Genomic DNA, 18,079 nt, shown 5'->3' with positions numbered 1-18,079 from the left:
ATGCTTCTACTCTTCAAGATATTTTTATCCGGAATTTCTAAAAAACATATCCACATATTGGGTGATATAAACATTAATTGGGCTAATAACAACACACACATTCTTCCCCTAAATCTTCGGTTTCACAATTAACACTACCAGACTAGACAAAAGGAGTGGCAAGAAAAGCATTATTGCTTGGATACTAACAACTTAAAGTACACATTCTTTCCACAGGTGTCTTCCCAAACTCCCTCAGTGACCATCATTCAACCTTTGTAATCTGGGAACAACAGAAAACCAACAAAAAAATATAATTTTTATATGGCTGTGAGCCAAAAGGTTCTTCAATAAGAGCACTTTTAATAAGTTACTAGAACAATGCAAAAGATACCTCTGAAATACCTAGCCTCAGATGAGATGAGGTTGTCAACGAGTTTAACCACATTGTCCTAACTATCTTCAAGTTTATTGCATCCATATTTAAGAAGAAAGTTATGTACACTATTGCCTCTTGGATGTCAACAGAAATTAAGAAAGTCAAGTCAAGTACAGCACACTTTGAAACCAGGATAAATATACCTCTAGGAAAAGCAAACAAATTTTCTTTAAACATCATATCCTCCAGCATCAAAATAATCCCAAGCAATAATGGGCAAACATTAACAAAGTTATTATGCCCTGGCAAAAAAAAACCCGCCACAGTGAAATTAATGGTAACATTGCTGCCAATTTCAGCAAATTACAGTCCCTTAATTGTGAAGTATTGATAGAATGAGAATCTGTCAGACCTGAGGAATTAATCTATGCCTCCACCACCTCGTTAATGTGAATGGGGACATTTTCACCTCTTTTCAGTGTCTCATTGAAATGAATGGAAAGGTTTATATCTGTCTTCACACCTACTGGTGTATTGTCTTTGCCAGAGAAGTTTTGTTTCAACAGAAGATTCAAGTGATTAATGAACTCCCAACACTTAGCTAAGGATAGTGAGACCACGTTTATAGTAAATCTCTTATAAACTCAAATACTATGACTTTCTTTAAGACATAGTGTAATATTTCATGAAAATCCTTATAGTACTTATACAGAACTAGTCAAAATGTAGGCAATTATATAATTCCTGAAAATTGTGAACTGTGTGTGAAGACTGAGATGAAAGCAGACAACAAAAGTTTAAAGTCCTGTATAAGGGCAACTGTGACACAGACTGAATCACTACTTCAGAATACTTTGCAAATGATCATATTTTACTAGGATCCATGCGGATGACTATATGGTCACTGTCCCTTACTAGCACATGGCAAGTGATACAAAAAATCATTCTTGTATAGTAACTGAGGCATTCTGAACTAGATTGTGTGACTACTGCAGCCGAGACCTAGTGGCTGAGTAAAAGCATGCATGCAAAATAATTGGTCAATACTGCTCTGCATTCCAGAGTCACCTAAATTACAAAGGTTTGTACCATGAAATAAATAGTCTGTCCGCAACAATTAAGCAGTGTCAGCAAACTACTGCACAACACAGTAACACCTAAATAGTGGAAACCTTAACACCCACAGCATAGCCTATTACAAAATGTCCACAGTCATATATATTTCAAGTTCCACACACACACATATATATATATATATATATATATATATATATATATATATATATATATACACACACACAAACACACACACATACATACACACTGCATGCTTCCTCACCCCATACCCAAAAGATAGCCACCATCTGTGTACCTCCCCATCAAACTGAAATGAAATGGAACAAGCAGGACATAACATATTTCAACATCTTGTTGATATGGGAGAGTGTCAGGAGTGATTTGTGACAGACGAGTACCTGTAAGAGTGAAAGGGAAGGTCTACAAGAGGGTAGTGAGACCAGCTATGTTATATGGGTTGGAGACAGTGGCATTGACAAAAAGGCAGGAGTTTGAGCTGGATGTGGCAGAGTTAAAGATGTTAAGATTTGCACTGGGTGTGACGAGGGTGGACAGGATTAGGAATATGTATATTAGAGGGTCAGCCCAGGTTGGAAGGTTTGGAGACAAAGCCAGAGAGGCAAGATTATGTTGGTTTGGACATGTGCTGAGAAGGGATGCTGAGTATATTGGGAAAAAGATGCTAAGGATGAAGCTACCAGGTAACAGGAAAAGAGGAAGGCCTAAGATAAGGTTTATGGATGTAGTGAGAGAGGACATGCAGGTGGTTGGTGTGACAGAGCAAGATGCAGAGGACAGGAAGAAATGGAAACAGGTGATCTGCTGTGGTGACCCCTAACGGGAACAGCCAAAAGAAGATGATGATGATGATGTTGATATGGGAGGTAAGTAGGGAAATGTATACAAAGAGCATGCTTCCTTGCACTCCCACTAGACAGCTACATGTATACGCATCTGATGTTTAATTGTGAGGAAAGTGGAAAAAATTATCAGAGTAATGTTTCCAACTAGTTACTCCAAGACAGTACACTGCTCCTACATAAGCTGCAGAGACATTCTATGCACACCTATGAAGTTTTTGAGGCAAGCAAAATAAATAATGACCGCACTGTATGCAGACCAATATGAGCCACAGTGACTTGTACACACCTTTGAGGTCGGGGAAAAAAATGTATGAATTTATTTACCCTTTGGTAAGTTACCAGGTAAGTCCCACTGGGACAATGGGCTCTTTTCAGAGGAGACCCGAGGTGGTCTTCACACTAAGTGCAGGAAATTTGGCCAGGCTACCAAAGTGCTTCCATATGATCATAGGTGAGTTCTAGGCTAATGACTGTAAGGGCCCTTTTATGCTTAACCATGCATGCTGAAGTATATTTAGGTCAATAAAGTCAAACATCACTAGTTGAGGACATGCATGTGTCTGCCTTTTTAGTGACCTCATCAGCACTGCATAAGTGGATGGGTTCCTCTACTTATTTTTTTTGATAAGTGCCATGGTATATTTTACATCCACCTAAGCTACAACCAGTTCAAGCACATGGGTCCCCATTTAACATCTCATCTGAACAGGACCACACTCATCCACAGGATGGCACATGATTGAGTGCAGTAACCCCCCCACCCTCCATGCTGCATTGCACTGTCAGTACTGGAAAATGAACCCAACTACCAGGTGTGGGAATAGAACCCATACCCTTCTGATCATCAAATACCAAAGGCAGGTGTACTACCTGTTGAGCTACTGAGTTAAGTTGTAAGGAAATAAGGGCATCGTCCATAGCCCCCCAAACAAACTCAGTGACCTCCTGTTCACACTTCTGAGAGGGACCAGTTTTAGACCAGATGGGCTAAGGACAAAGGCCACTAATAAGCCTGTGCCAAAATCTGCTTACACTACATTTGAGTGTGGGTGTTACCATGTCCCCAGAAACTCTGAAGGTCTAGTTGTTTTGCAATGCAGGTTATACCATATTATTTTAAAAGATAATTTAAACTGAGCAGCTTAAAAGAGAGTCATTTACTTCATCCAGACAGACTCCACTTTTGCCAGGCATTGAGAGGCACTTCCATGTATAATTCAGACAGCTGATTGTGACAGAAGAGGATGGCCATGTAATGTAGTTCAACTTTGATCCACAAGTATTCCAAGATGCTTCAACACATTTGGCATTAGTCCTGCAAATCAAGAATAATGCACAAGCAACAGCAGGACTTTAGACTTAGTGGCCTAAGTCATTTTCCACTGCAGACTGCCCCAGCAATGACAGCTACTTTGTCAGTGCATATCTCAGATGTATTATGTATAGTTAAGTAGTCCAGTTGCCTTCAAACAAATCCACACTTGTCATGAAAGCCAGATGGTTTAACTGAGCAAAGAAAAGCAGGCCAGTTACTTTCAACATACAGCTCCAACTCTCAGTCATCATTCATAGCTACTTCTTTTTGTGTATTACGCATTTCTGATAAAAAAATAAATGACAGTGTATTGTACTTACATCTGTGAACTTCCATAAAAACAGTAGCCATACATTAGACTTCCAAGTTGGTTGTCATAAATTGTGTTAGTCTTGCAAATGCACAGAATTCTTGCAAAGCCAGATAGTGATTTTTTACGCTTTTTTGATAAAAGCAAAAACAGATCACTTACTTCTACAGACAGCTTCCACCCCTACCCAGTAGTTATAACTAAAATAATGGCAGTGTATTGTATTGTTTTCTTGATGGAAACAGTATCCACATACTAAGCTAGTTCATGTTGCTTAAGATAAATTGTAGTAATCCTATAAATGCACACTAGTCCTGCAAAGCCAGACAGCCACTGCATAAACTGAGCACACACTAAACAGGTCAGTTACTTTCAACAGACAGCTTCCACCTCCACTCAACAGTTACAGCATCTTCTGTGTGCACGTCAGATGACGGTGATTAAAAAAATGACAACAATGATTTGGTATCACTCTAATTCATGCAAAATGTAGTGAGACATTTAAGTATTCCAAGCTGTTTCATACAAATCACATTAATCCTGCAAATGCATACTAGTTGTGCAAAGCCAGATAGTGATAGTTTAAATTAAACATAAGGTAGAAGGCAATCAAAAACTAGAGGGAGTATATTTTTAAAGAAAATATGTGAACAGGATACTGCAGGTCAAATCACCTTCAGATTTCATATGGGTTGAGTTTATATCAGAAAGAACAGAGCAGGTGTATGACATCTGAAACCCAACTAAATATGAAAGAATGGTGCTGCACATATGAACTAAAATGGATAGGCTTGAAAGGAAGAAAACACACATCTGCTTGTTAAGTAAAACTGCACGTGTGGACGTTCAGATCTAAAACAATGGTCAGTTACTGATGAACCAAAAAAAAGAAGAATCTGTGTCCACAAAGAGAAGCTAAGAGACTTTTTGTTACTAAATCTGCTTCCTAGATAATCCAATCTATGGAAACAATACATCTTGTTTATTTCATAGGTCTGCATGTCTTCCTTGAAATAAGAGTTTAAAATAAAATCATCCCCAGGATTCACTAATCTTCCATGTAAGACTAAATTAGTCTTACACGGAAGAGCCAGTCTAAGAGTAAGACGGCAGGGCGCCCTGTATATTAATGAGGGCGCACTGCCTCAACTCTAAAACTAACACGGAGCGTGGATGAGTGTAGGGGGCATGTCGGACTGCCGATCAGTCCAAAAATCCACGCCCCTGCAAGTTTGAAACATGGGAAATGTCTAGTTACATGAATGTGTCCGCTCACAAGTGTATATTCTAACACTGAACTCCCCCATATAGTAAACCCCGTACAAATATAAAAAGTAAAAGAAAATTTTTTTTATCATTTCCAATATAGCTGCCCAGTTTGCACGCATTTGCGTGGGTTTGCCCATTGCTTAGCTACAGTTAGCAGTTTAGACACAGAAAAGGAAAATAAGAAAAATATATGCAAATTAAGTGAAATAGCGATAGCATAGAGGTTAGAGCCTTCGCACAAAGAGGAGGCATTCCCGGTTCGAGTCCCACCATTACACTTTTCATTTTCTGTTGGAAGTTCTGTATACAAAAATATTTCCTGACATGCATTATTTAAAGTTTTGTAAAAAGCATTGAAATGTTATATGTAGTAGTGAACGAATTTTATATATATATATATATATATATATATATATATATATATATATATATATATATATATATAATGGTGAAATGGTTATGTATACTGATGCATGAGTAAATTATTTTAAGCAATGTAAAGCACTGCTAAGCACATTTTACCGGTATTGAGCATATTTATATTTAATAGCTGAGCACTGCGTTAACTAGTGCAATGCCTTTGCGCGGAGCTGCACATCACGCAAACTAGCGCAAACAGAACATGTTTGCACGTAGCTGCGCACTGCGTGAACCAGCGCAACATCGGGCAATGTTGAGCAACGTCAGGCAATGTCGAGCAACGTCGGGCAACGTCAGGCAATGTCGAGCAATGCTGAGCAACATCAGGCAAAGTTGAGCAAAGTCGGCTAAACACGGCCACACCTCCTTCACTGTACCTTAACCACTGAGGTCTGACCAGTAGAAAAATAAAAAACAGTGGCAGGGCTCGAACTCAGGGTACCCATAGAATGTTGCACAACAACGTTCTCCCCACTCCACAGGGGTGGGGCCACAAAAGACCCTTGGCATTCACGCTCTATGAACCTGATGAGTCTGATCTGCAAGGCAATGGAGCCAATTATAATGGAAGTCAACAATAAAGACATTGGGAACCTTCACATAGTTGAGCACACCCAGTTTGGCTTCCTCAAATGCAGATCACTCCTCCTGAACTGGGTGGATTTCTTTGAGACAGTTACCCAGGCTACAGATGATTGAAATGAGCTCCACACAGCCTACCTATACCTCGCTAAGGCCTTTGACACCATTCCCCAGTTAGGTATCATAGATGAACTCACCAACCTGGGCATGAATCCATACATCACAAGATGGATTGCAAACTGGCTCACAGATAGATCCCACAAATTAAGAGTTGCTGGCTACATGTCAGACTCTACACCAGTAACAACTGGTGTCCCCCAGGGTTCAGTCCTGGGGTCTCTCCTATTTGGTATAGACTTCTCAAAAGTGCATGCCAACACAGGAGGGTTGTGGTTGACTACGTTTGCTGGGAACTGTAAAGTGTTTGCCATAACAGATTCCCCGGATGACACAAATATTCTCCAGAAGGGACTCTATGAGACAGATGTGTGGTGTCAGAATCATGGCCTCAAGCTCAATGTGGAAGAATGCATAGTAATCCCCTTTGGTGAAAACAAAGTACCAACAAACTACCACATAGGTGTTACCCCCTTAAAACTGACAAGGTAATAAGGGATCTGGGGACACTTGTAGATAGTCATCTTTCCTTTGACAACCATGTTGCCAAAGTGATTGGGAAATCCTATGTGGCCCACCTAATCAACAAAGGGTTTGCATCAGGATCAAAATAGGTAGTGGTGGCCCTCTTCTCTTAAGTCATCAGACCCATCATTGAGTACAATGCACCATTTTGGATGTGCTCAACTAAGCATATCCAGCAGCTGTAGAGACCACAGAGGTACCTCACCAAGAAGATTACTGGCCTGAAACAGTTGTGTTATGCAACACAACTGGTAAAACTAAATCTGTTCTCCGTTGCGTACCACCTACTCAGAGGCACACTCTGCCTAACATACAGAGCCATGTCCAACACATAACTGTTGAACATGCTCCATCTACGGATAACAAAATTCAGTCGCACTACACACTCCAGGGATATGAACCTCATCACAACAATGAATACAACATGCTGGTGGGATAGAGTACCATCCCGGACACTTGCCTTACTGTGGAACAGAGTCCTAATGTACATCAGACAGAGCCCCTCGCTGACACTCTTCAATAGGAAACTTGATGAGTGGATGGGAAACAGACAGTTCACACCAGGCATCACATCAGCAGCCCCACTAGAAAGGGGCTTAGGGTACTAACTATTAGAACTAGGGCTTGGGAGACTACTCAATGGGATGGTGAAAGCTGCACAACTTGCCTAGGCTAATATATGCCTTCGTGAAGATAGTTTACTACATAGCTATGAACCTATGTGACAGGTACGTGTCTACAGATTGTAGATGTGTACTTCATTGTACAGTCATGTTGTACAGCAGGCACATGGACCACATCCACTGTAATGCTTACAGATACTGGTGGTTATGTACAGTGGGTGAGATGTGTACCTCATGTCCAAGGGAGCCCGCAGGATTTTTTGCAGGGGGGTGCAAACCCAGAGCCCCACCCACATAGCTCACCCCGCCCCCTGCCAACACAGCCCCGCCCAAGTCCACCCACCCCAAGCCCCGCCCACACAGCAATTCCAGTGTCCCATTACTTGGCTATTTCTCCCCATTTACTGTAGACACTGTTCAAATCTGTGTGCATACTGTTTTATGCTTTAGTTCTACAATGATTACAGGCAGTTGGATTTAATTTACAACTTTTATTTCAGACATTATAGCCCAAACACTGAGACATTTACTAAACCTAAACAAAGCAATAGTCTTACAATGAAAACAGACTTGGCATTAAAGCTTCTCTACTTTTGAAACTCACATTCAATGAAACAGCATTGAAACCCACATTCAAAGAAAATGCATCTGGCCAGTGGCAGGTTATTTACCTTTGAACTGTTTTCAAGGAATAGGCTCCTTGCAAACCGTTAGGGCCATGCAAAAGTTATTTGATTTACCTGATTGTATTAATTATAATATATAATTGAATTATATCCCTTGTATTATACAGCAACACTTGTTTGAGTGTCGCTGCCGAAGTAAAAGTAATCTGAATAATTCCACATTAAAGATATCTGAAACTAATGAAGATGTTGTTGCTAGAAAACTGTATATTTCAGTTTTTTATCTACAAATTCAGTGCCTGCTGCCATCAAAGAATAAATTGCCTATGTTAAATTAAAAAAATGGTAAGATGGTATATTGCAATAGAAAATGGATGACAAGCTGAAACAGGTTCATAGTTATTAGGCATCTCATCCAAAGGAGGACATCCTGAGGACTGCAGCATACAAATTTATATGCTGTAGGAATAGAACCTCAAGCCTTTACATTAAGATGCAAGTATTCTACTTGTGGTGCTACTAACATAGCTTTAAAACGTTCTACCACAATAGAGATACCATTTGCTAAACAAAACAGTTGCACATTGTAAATAGACTTGGCATGAGCAGCAGTAAACTTAGCTTCCCTTAAAACTCACAGTTCCTTGAAAATGCACTTGAAAATAAATTCCACCTGCTAACTCTAACATGGGCATTTCACTTTCTCTCTCTTACAAACATACCACACCCCTCAAGGCCTCACCCTTAGTGCAAGAAATCTTGACAAAGCCTAAAATAAATAGGGACAGATTATAAATATGGCGCTCAGAAACTTAGAAAATTGCAAGAGTAACAGGATTTGTGTTAGTATGCATTTTTCTAAATGACATGACATCTAAAACTGAAATGTCTCATTATTTAGCAACTTCAATCCTTTTAAGGGAATATGGGGCAAAAATCTGGACAGCTGAGGGGTATGCTACCTCCCTCTTATACACACACCAAATAATTCTGGTCAGACTTGAATTAGTTCTGGGAAGGTTGCACTGAACGGCACCGTGCTTGATCTGAAGTGGGTGAAATCCTGGTAGCTAGTGATTGCAGCTCAGCAATGTGGAGCATTAAAGCATTTTTAGTAGAGCATTGTTTCATCACTACCTATTGCGTTTGCACATAAGCTGTAGTTATTTCAAACATTTGCCTTTTTTGATTACTACAGAGTACATTTACCCACCAGAGCTATTGTGTTTTGACTTCATTGTGGAGCTAGTTGTTGCAGGGCTTGGCTTTTAAGTAAGGTAGCAATGCTTATTTACCATATACCATTAAAGCCACCCAACTACAAGTGTACTAACACACAGACACTGCTATAAGACACTGGTCTCCAATAAAATGTAATGAGCTTCTGAAAATACTGTAATCCTGCCCTTTTATTACAAATACTGTCATATGCATTTCAATACCCAAGGCTTATACATTATCTAGCTATGTAAATATTCTCTGCATGGCAACAACGAAAAGGCTTTCAATGCTGGTAATTCTTTAACAATATGCTTACTAAAGCTTACTTGCATCTTACAATGTCTGACAAGCTTACTAAAGCTTACTTGCATCTTACAATCTCCGACACGCTTACCTGATGTTCATTAAACCATAGCTACTTAAACAGAACAGGGCACTGTGACAACATGCAGTTCCTGAATAATAAGAAGCATAAATCAACAGTATAAAAATCTGATAGAAAACCAGAACATTTTGCAAAATCAAGGACAGATGAAAAGCCACAGTCATATTTGTGATCTACCTTGGATGGGGGAATACCCTGCACACTTACACTGCATAACTGCTCCTTGCCTTCCTTGGACACATTCCGAGCCACTACAATGAGGGCTGGGGTGCAATAAGTATGTCATAATTTGAAATGTCTCTGGCTGACAGTGATGGCTCTGACACTCCTACCTCTCAACTTCAGAGCAAGAAATCTGGACAAAGCCATACATAGAAGTGGGACACAGGCCCAAAAATAAGGCCAATTTTTAAATATTGCTCTTATTAACTTAAATAGAACAGGTAGATCTTGCATTAGTACAAATTTTCTGAAGGGTATAAAATCTGAAACTCAAATGTCTGCCATTATTTTCTAACTTCAATCTTTAATGACTTGCCACTAATTTGCCAGAAAACCACAATTTTATGAAAAACAGACCAAAATGTGATGCAAAAATACCTGTCAAAAAAGGGACACCTTTTTAATATTAACAGTTAACTTGAAGCAGCTAACAAAATAAGAGCATCCACATGCATTTCTGAAATAAAGGTAATCTATAACTCATCATTACAGTTATAATTGTAAACCCTCCACATTTTCTTGCAAAATTGCAATTTTGGAGGAGGGATTATTAGGGAAGAGCAACATTTTGAGCCAGAATTGGGGACAATTGAGATGTTTGGATATTCCTAATCTACAAAGTGATTTGCACGTACCTCTCAACCTCTTAATGCAGGAAATCTGAACAAGGCCAAATATATTGGGGAACATACAAACACTACTAAAAATTGCTCTTGTATAAACTTAAAGACAGTCTTGCATTAGCATGCATTTTTCTGAAGGTTATGATATCTGAAACTCAATGTCTGTCATTTAATGGCTTCATTCCTAAATGATTTGCTAGAAAACCACAACTTTTATGAGGAACAAACCAAAAATAAGCAGCAAATATCTATTCATTCTGCAAAGATATGGACAACTGAGAGGTATAAACCGGGGCTGTCTGAGTTTGCTATCTCCCGTCACAAAATCATGGTCAAATGGAGACCCCCCTGTAGCCATTCCAATGTCCCATTCCTTGGTTATTTTGCCCCATTTACCATAAACACTAATGTGCATACTGCTTTAGTTCTGCGATGATTTAGGATTTCATTTGAAAGTTTTACTTTGCATTTTACAGCACAAACCCTAATACATATCTGTTAAAGCAATTCAGTCTCACAATGAAAATAGACTAACATTAAAACTTCTCTGCCCTTGAAACTCATGCATGGAAACAGCACTAAAACCCACTTTCAGAGAAAATACATTTTACCGATGGCAAATATTAACTCTGGGCTGTCTTCAAAATCATAGGCCCCTCGAACATAACATACACATGCTGTTTGATACACCTTCCTGACTGTATTACATTATATTCCTTGTACAATACAGTACAGTTGTTAAAGGGCATTTTAAAATTTATTGTTTTGAAAATTTTTCCAGTAAACAATGAAACAAAACGCATCCACCAATGAAAAAACTGCCCAATTCAGAACATTTCCATCATAAAAAGTCTACTCAAGTCCACCAGTATCAGTAAAAAATATACACAATCTCTGTAGTAAAATCCACATTGAAGAAATGTGTAACTAATAAAGAGGTTGCTGCTAGCAAACACTTTATATGTCATTGTTTAATCTACAAATAAACTGCCTGTTACCCTTGAAGAATAAATTGCCTTTGTTGCATGCAATAAAAAAATGAAAAGCTGGTAATACCGCAATAGAGAATGGATAGCAAACTGTTAACAGGTTCATAGTTACTAGGCATCTTTGCTAAAAGGACTGCAGCATCCACAATGCATTTACCTACTGTGGGAGTAGAACCCACAGCCTTCAGCATCTAAAGCAAGTACACTATCTGTTGTGCTATTAACAATGCAAGCAGACTAAACATAAACAGCACTAAACTTTTGCTCCCCTGCAGCTCTCAGCTCCTTGTAAAATCTACTCGACACTCAGCTGTATCTCTGAACTTTGCAGCGCAAGAAATCTGGAAAAAGCCGAAATTTATTGGGGGGGGGGGACAAAAGGCCAAAAGCCAGGGACACATTTTAAACATTGCTTGTATAATGTTTGAAAGTTGCTAGAATAAAATGCTGCGTTACCACCATACATTTCACTGCCACATCTTGAACCCAGAGGACCCCGTGCAAAACAGTCAAAGCAACATACCACTATGCCAAATCAGCTGTTTTGTGAAAGAGGAAGACTGAAACTTTACCATTTGGTGAATTCAGTTCTCACCATAGCACAGCTGTCAACCTCTTGGCACAAAAGACCTGAAAAAAGCCAATAATGGGTGACTACAACCACCAAACATTCAGTGAATTCAGTTCTCACCATAGCTCTCAACCTCTTAGCAAATAACACCCGGACAAAGCCAGTAATGAGAGAATATAGCCCCCAAACATATTCAGTGAAATCGGTTCTTACCATAGCTCTCAACATTAGCAAAAAACCTGGATGAAGCCAATAAATACCTGAACAAAGCCAATACTGGGTGGATACAGCCCCCAAACATATTCAGTGAATTCAGTTCTTACAATAACTCTCAACCCTAGCACAAACCCTGGATGAAGCCAATAATGGGGGGGAATACAGTCCCAAACACTACCTGAACAAAGCCAATACTGGGTGAATACAGCCCCCAAACATACTCAGTGAATTCAAAACAATGATCAACTTATTTTAAAAATTACAAACAGAATTTTATATAATAAAATTAATTTTTACATACCATAAATAACTATTATCATAAACTCATAAACTGTATGTTTCACATATCATAAATATCATACGTCGGTTTCATTATTTCAGTTTTAAAATAGAACTGAAGACAAATAATTGTTCAACCCAGATGATTTATCAGCACACAATTTCAATGGTCAAATTAATTCCATTTTCTCCAACCTTTCTTTCCAGAGCCCTCCTCTTTCAACCTTTTTGATTTTTTCAATAACTAACAATACAAATTTCTTAAAGTTAGTACAAACTAATGAATGTTTAAATAATTCCTTCCTATCTAGTTTATTCTTTATGCCCGTGCACTGTTCATAAATTCAGAACTGAATGCTCACTCAGTCTTCTCAGTGTAAAATGCTTCACATGAACAGCACTGTGTTAAATAAACCACTGATTTAGTGCTACAATCATATCTACCAGGACAAGTCATAACTCTATTATCATTTTTTTTACAGTGAACTTCACAGTATCCAAAATAAATCTACATTGCTTACTTACACCTGCCACATTTTGACATTTTACCTAAACATTACCAAAAATATTTATATCACTCAAGCAATTGTTTCATGTTAAAAAGTTTTCTAAAAATGACTTTTGGTTCCATACCAGTAAACATATTGATGGAACCAGAAAACACTTTATTCCAGTTGTTTTTGAGGTTTATCTCTAATGCTATTAGTATCTTTGGAAAATGTGGTTCTAAAAGCATCAAACAAACAGAAATCCTCTGTTCTTTTATTTGTTGACCACTTCTGGATCATGTAAAGTAGGTTTATATAATCCATCTCTATCAGTAATAACAAAAAGCTGCTGCATTAGTCAATAACTTAGAACTAGTGCTGGTTAACATAACTTTAAGTTTGTCTATCTCTTCTAAAACTGTTTAATCATCTGTGATTAACCCAGAGAGTCTAATCACCATACCTTTAGCTAAACCACATTTGTGGTGTGCAAGATGGCAACTGGAATAATGTCAGTATGAGTTTGAAAAGGTCTCTTTTGCATAAATACTGGAATAATTCATATTAAAAACTAAAGACGTCAGATTGTAAACTTCTTGCTTCAAACAAATTTAATGTAAGCACTTTTGTTCGTTCCGAAGAAGTTCATTGCATTTTTATGAACGAAAGCACTTACATTAAATTTGTTTGAAGCAAGAAGTTTACCCAGTCTGCAGTCTTTGTTTTAATTGAGTTAAAAAAAAAAAAAAACAAACAATTTATACTCAATAATCTCTTGTAATAACAATTCTTGCAGCAATAATTATATATTTGCATAAGCTAGGTTGATCTCATTCAGTTATGCATTAGTGTAAAAACAAATGTCATTAAATGTACTTAATAGTCTTCCAGAGAAATCAAGATGACTTATAATAACAAGGCTGCTATGAATCCTCTCTAAATCTCCTTGTCACTAGACAACTTTCCAGCACTGTACAAACCCAGACTGGATAAAAAAAAAAATCATTTAATAAATAACTAAAATTGCACCCTTTATGTGATCGGGAATGGGATGATGTACGGTGCCCTAGGCGGGTTGCCTAGTAGCTGAAGGTTTCTGTCTGCAGTTAAAGCAATGTCAGTGGTGGGGGGGGGGCAGGAGAGGGCACTGACTGGGCACCACGGGAATGGGAAAATACTAGACACACACACTCTCTGTCGGACCATCTCAAGTACGCCGCTTTCACATGTTGGCGCCAAGCTGGCCTGGAAGCCATGATTCAGACACTGTGCAGGCAAGGCATGGGATGAGATTGGGAATGGGGAGGGCAGGGCACACTGGACTGGACACCAGGGAAAAATACTGGACATGAATACACTCTCGACTCGAAGTGCAAAAAAAATTTTACCTCAGGTCAGGACAGGACACACGCAGGACAGAGTCAGGAGAAGGAGTAGCTTCTTTCATCGTTCTTTGGCAGGCCGCAGACCCCACTATCAGGCATCACATCATGGACGTGATGATGGAGTCAGAGAAGCTGTTACTGGATTCTGTCTGCACAGGCAAGTGAGGCAACCAGTGTGGCATAGGACTAGGAATGGGGAGGGCAGGGGCACTGGACACCAGGGGAAAAATACTCTCTCTGGACACAAAACACAAATGACTACTTGACGAGACAATACGTTGGAAGCCACGATTCAGTCAGTTTAAAGAAAAAAAAAATACCTGGACAGTGAGCGAGTGACACCAGGGGAAAATACTGGACACACAATTTCAAATACATACGCGATACACTCGATACACACACTTGACTCATCGATGTTCCATGCTCTATCTCAAGTGCGCCTCTGCCAAGCTGGAAGCCATGATTCAGAGTGTACAAAAAAAAAAAAATTACCTCAGGAGTCAGGAGTAGTGTACACACACTAGGAGCATCTTTCTTGGTTCTTCCTTCTGACCCAGTTTTTGATTAACCAGCGACAGACACCTCTCACTTACCTTTAGTTCAGTTCCCTTCCAATTCCTTCAATACTAAGTGCACAGATCACCAGCCTCCCACATGACAATACTTTCTTCACTGTACATGTCGAATCAGGATATGTGAATCTTCCACAGTCATGCAAATACAACTAACGGTTGAGAGATTCAGTTTAAGGAGGAATTGAGGCTTGTCAATTATGCATCATGTGACAACCACCTCCAATAACGTCTCCTTTACGAACTATGCAGGCTTTACAGGAAAAAAAAAAGAAGATGAAAAGCTGTTCTGTCATATCATCGTGCAATGTATTAAGAAATACAGAAAAAAAAAGCTGAAAAGTTGTTCTGTCAAATTATCGTGCGATAGCTTAAGAAAATCCAGGGGGGTGCAAGTGCACCCCCTTGCACCTGCCTGCGGGCGCCCTTGCTCATGTCTTTTGTGCCATTAGGATGTGTGCTGGGTGGGACAGTCCTGGATGGTTCCCTGTCATGGTCAACCTCTTACACACATCTCTGCCCATCCATCTTTGGCTTATTATACTGTGTTCCCCTTACACACACACACACATATATATAATATATATATATATATATATATATATATATATATATATATATATATATATATATATATATATATATATATATATATCTGTACATAGGTAGGTAATAGGCTATCTGACTGAAGGCATATATTAGTATGGCCAGAGTGTGCAGCTATCACCACACATGGGGTTAGTTCCCTAGGCCTCTGTGTAGTAGAGCTGATGATGTGATCCATGGTGTGACAGTTCAGTTTCACATACACTCATCAAGGCTCCTCTGGAAGAGTGTCAGTTAGGGACTCAGCATAATGTAGGTTGGGAGCATGTTCCAAAGCAATGGAAGTCTGTGAGTTAGTAATATATCCATCTAACATGTTCTATTCATTGTTGTGATGATGATATCCCTAGAGCATGTGGCACAGTGAGCTTGGGTTTACTTCAGATAGCGCATGTACATGAGTTCTGCATTGGACATGGACCTGTCTGTTGGGCAGAGATCGCCTGAGTAGACAGTATGCAACAGAGTACAGATTAAGTTAAATTCAGTCTTGTTGCATGGGGCAACTGTTTGAGGCCAGTAATCCTCTTGTTGAAGTACTTCAGTGGTCTTTCCAGCTGCTGAAGGTGCCTAGTCAGATTCATCGCAAGTGTGCCGTGATACTCTCTGATGGGTCTGATGACTGATGAGTAGAGGGAACCTCCTTTGACCTACATGCAAAGACCTTGGCAAGTTGTGGGGACACATAACATGATTTTCTAACCACTTTGTGAATGTGTTAGCGGAAGTAGAGATGACTATCCACATGTGTCCATAGATCCCTTATTATTACCTCCATATTTAGGGTGTTGGCACCTATGTGGTATTTGTATGACTGTAGATCAAGGCCATAATTTTGACACTACATTTGTCTGAATGAGAGCCTTTTTAAGGATGTCTCTGTTGTCCCAAACATCGATTATGACAACCTTTTTTGCAGTCATCCACAAACTTTGCTAAACATAGCCCTCGTGTGTTTGACTGTATTTCTGAAATGTATACACCAGACAGGAGGGGTCCCAGGACTGAGCCATGGGAGACAGCAGTTGTTACCAGCTTGAACAGGAGACCACAATTCTTACCTTGTGGGATCTATCTGTGCCCCAGTTGGCAATCCATCAGATGGCATACATGTTTGTGCACAGGTTGTTGATTTTGAGGATACATGTGTGTGGAATGTTGGAAAAGGGCTTTTCAAGGTCTATGTAGGCCATGTGGAGCTCATTTCATTGATGTATGTCCTGGGTGACTGCCTTGAAAACTGTCTAGCAGGTTTAGGAACCATGATCTGCCCCTGACCAAACCAAACTGAGTAGGGTTAGGTGTTTGTAGGCTCCCAATAGCTCTGTTTATGAGTTCCATAATGATGGACTCCATGGCCTTGCAGATCAGGCCTATTAGGCTTATAAGACTACAGTTCCCATGGTCTGTTGTGCACCAACACTTGTGGAGTGTGCCAAACGTTACTGTAACCCATTCAACAGTTTCATATCCTGTACAGAGGGTGAGTCGCAACAGACTGTTCAGGTGCAGGGTCTGTTTGTTTTGGAGTTCACATATGACACAGCCAGGGAAACCATGTCATCCCATAGACGCCATGTACTTAGGTTCGGATAGAGCTGTTTAACCATTGTATATGTGATTTCTGGGTTTTCACAATCTCCAGGTATGGTAATGGGCCCTTTTGTCAGTGAGAGGGGGGTAAATATGTATGAACCTGTCTGACAAGATGTTGGCAGTGTCAGTCATGTACATGTATTCATTTACACTTTGCACTGACTCAGAACATATATGAGTTTACATTGATATTTATGACATAGTGAAAGAAAGCTTTGTGGTTTTCTATGGACTCTTTGGCAATATTTTTGCCAGAACATGGCTTGGATAATGTTAGGAGTGCTCATTGTTTCTTGATGATACTGATCATAGATTTATTGATCTTCTTTGCATTTTCACTTTCTTTGAACAATTTAAGTACTTGTAGTACATAGTTTGATTATGAAAGGGGTCCAATATATTATATGGGTCTGTTTTCATATCACTGTGTGCGCAAGGCAGGATTGGTGAATAATGACAAGTGTCTGGAGTAAGAACTGCAACTGCCAGATATGTGTGGCCCACTGCTATACTCAGACATGGCCTAAGTGTGTGAGCATGCTCAGTATGACCTTTCAGTATGTTGTTGACTGACATTTGCTTCGTTTGTTTAAGTGTGTGAGCATGCCCAGTATGACCTTTCAGTATGTTGCTGACTGAAATTGTGTAAATTTGTTAAGTGTGTGAGCATGCCACTATGGGCATATATACTATATGTGTGTGAAAAATCAAGCTGGTTTTTACTTCAGGGCTCACCTTTGTGTTGTACATCGACAGGAAGCATGCTGTGCCTGCAGGGCTTCCATGAGTCAATTTGCATAGTTTTGGGTTTTTTTACATTACGAAGCATTTCCTCAGGCAT

This window comes from Protopterus annectens, chromosome 1.part1 (assembly GCF_019279795.1).
Source record: "Protopterus annectens isolate FY-2018-M chromosome 1.part1, PAN1.0, whole genome shotgun sequence".
Taxonomy (NCBI): Eukaryota; Metazoa; Chordata; order Ceratodontiformes; family Protopteridae; genus Protopterus; species Protopterus annectens.
Note: the sequence above shows the minus strand (reverse complement) of the source record.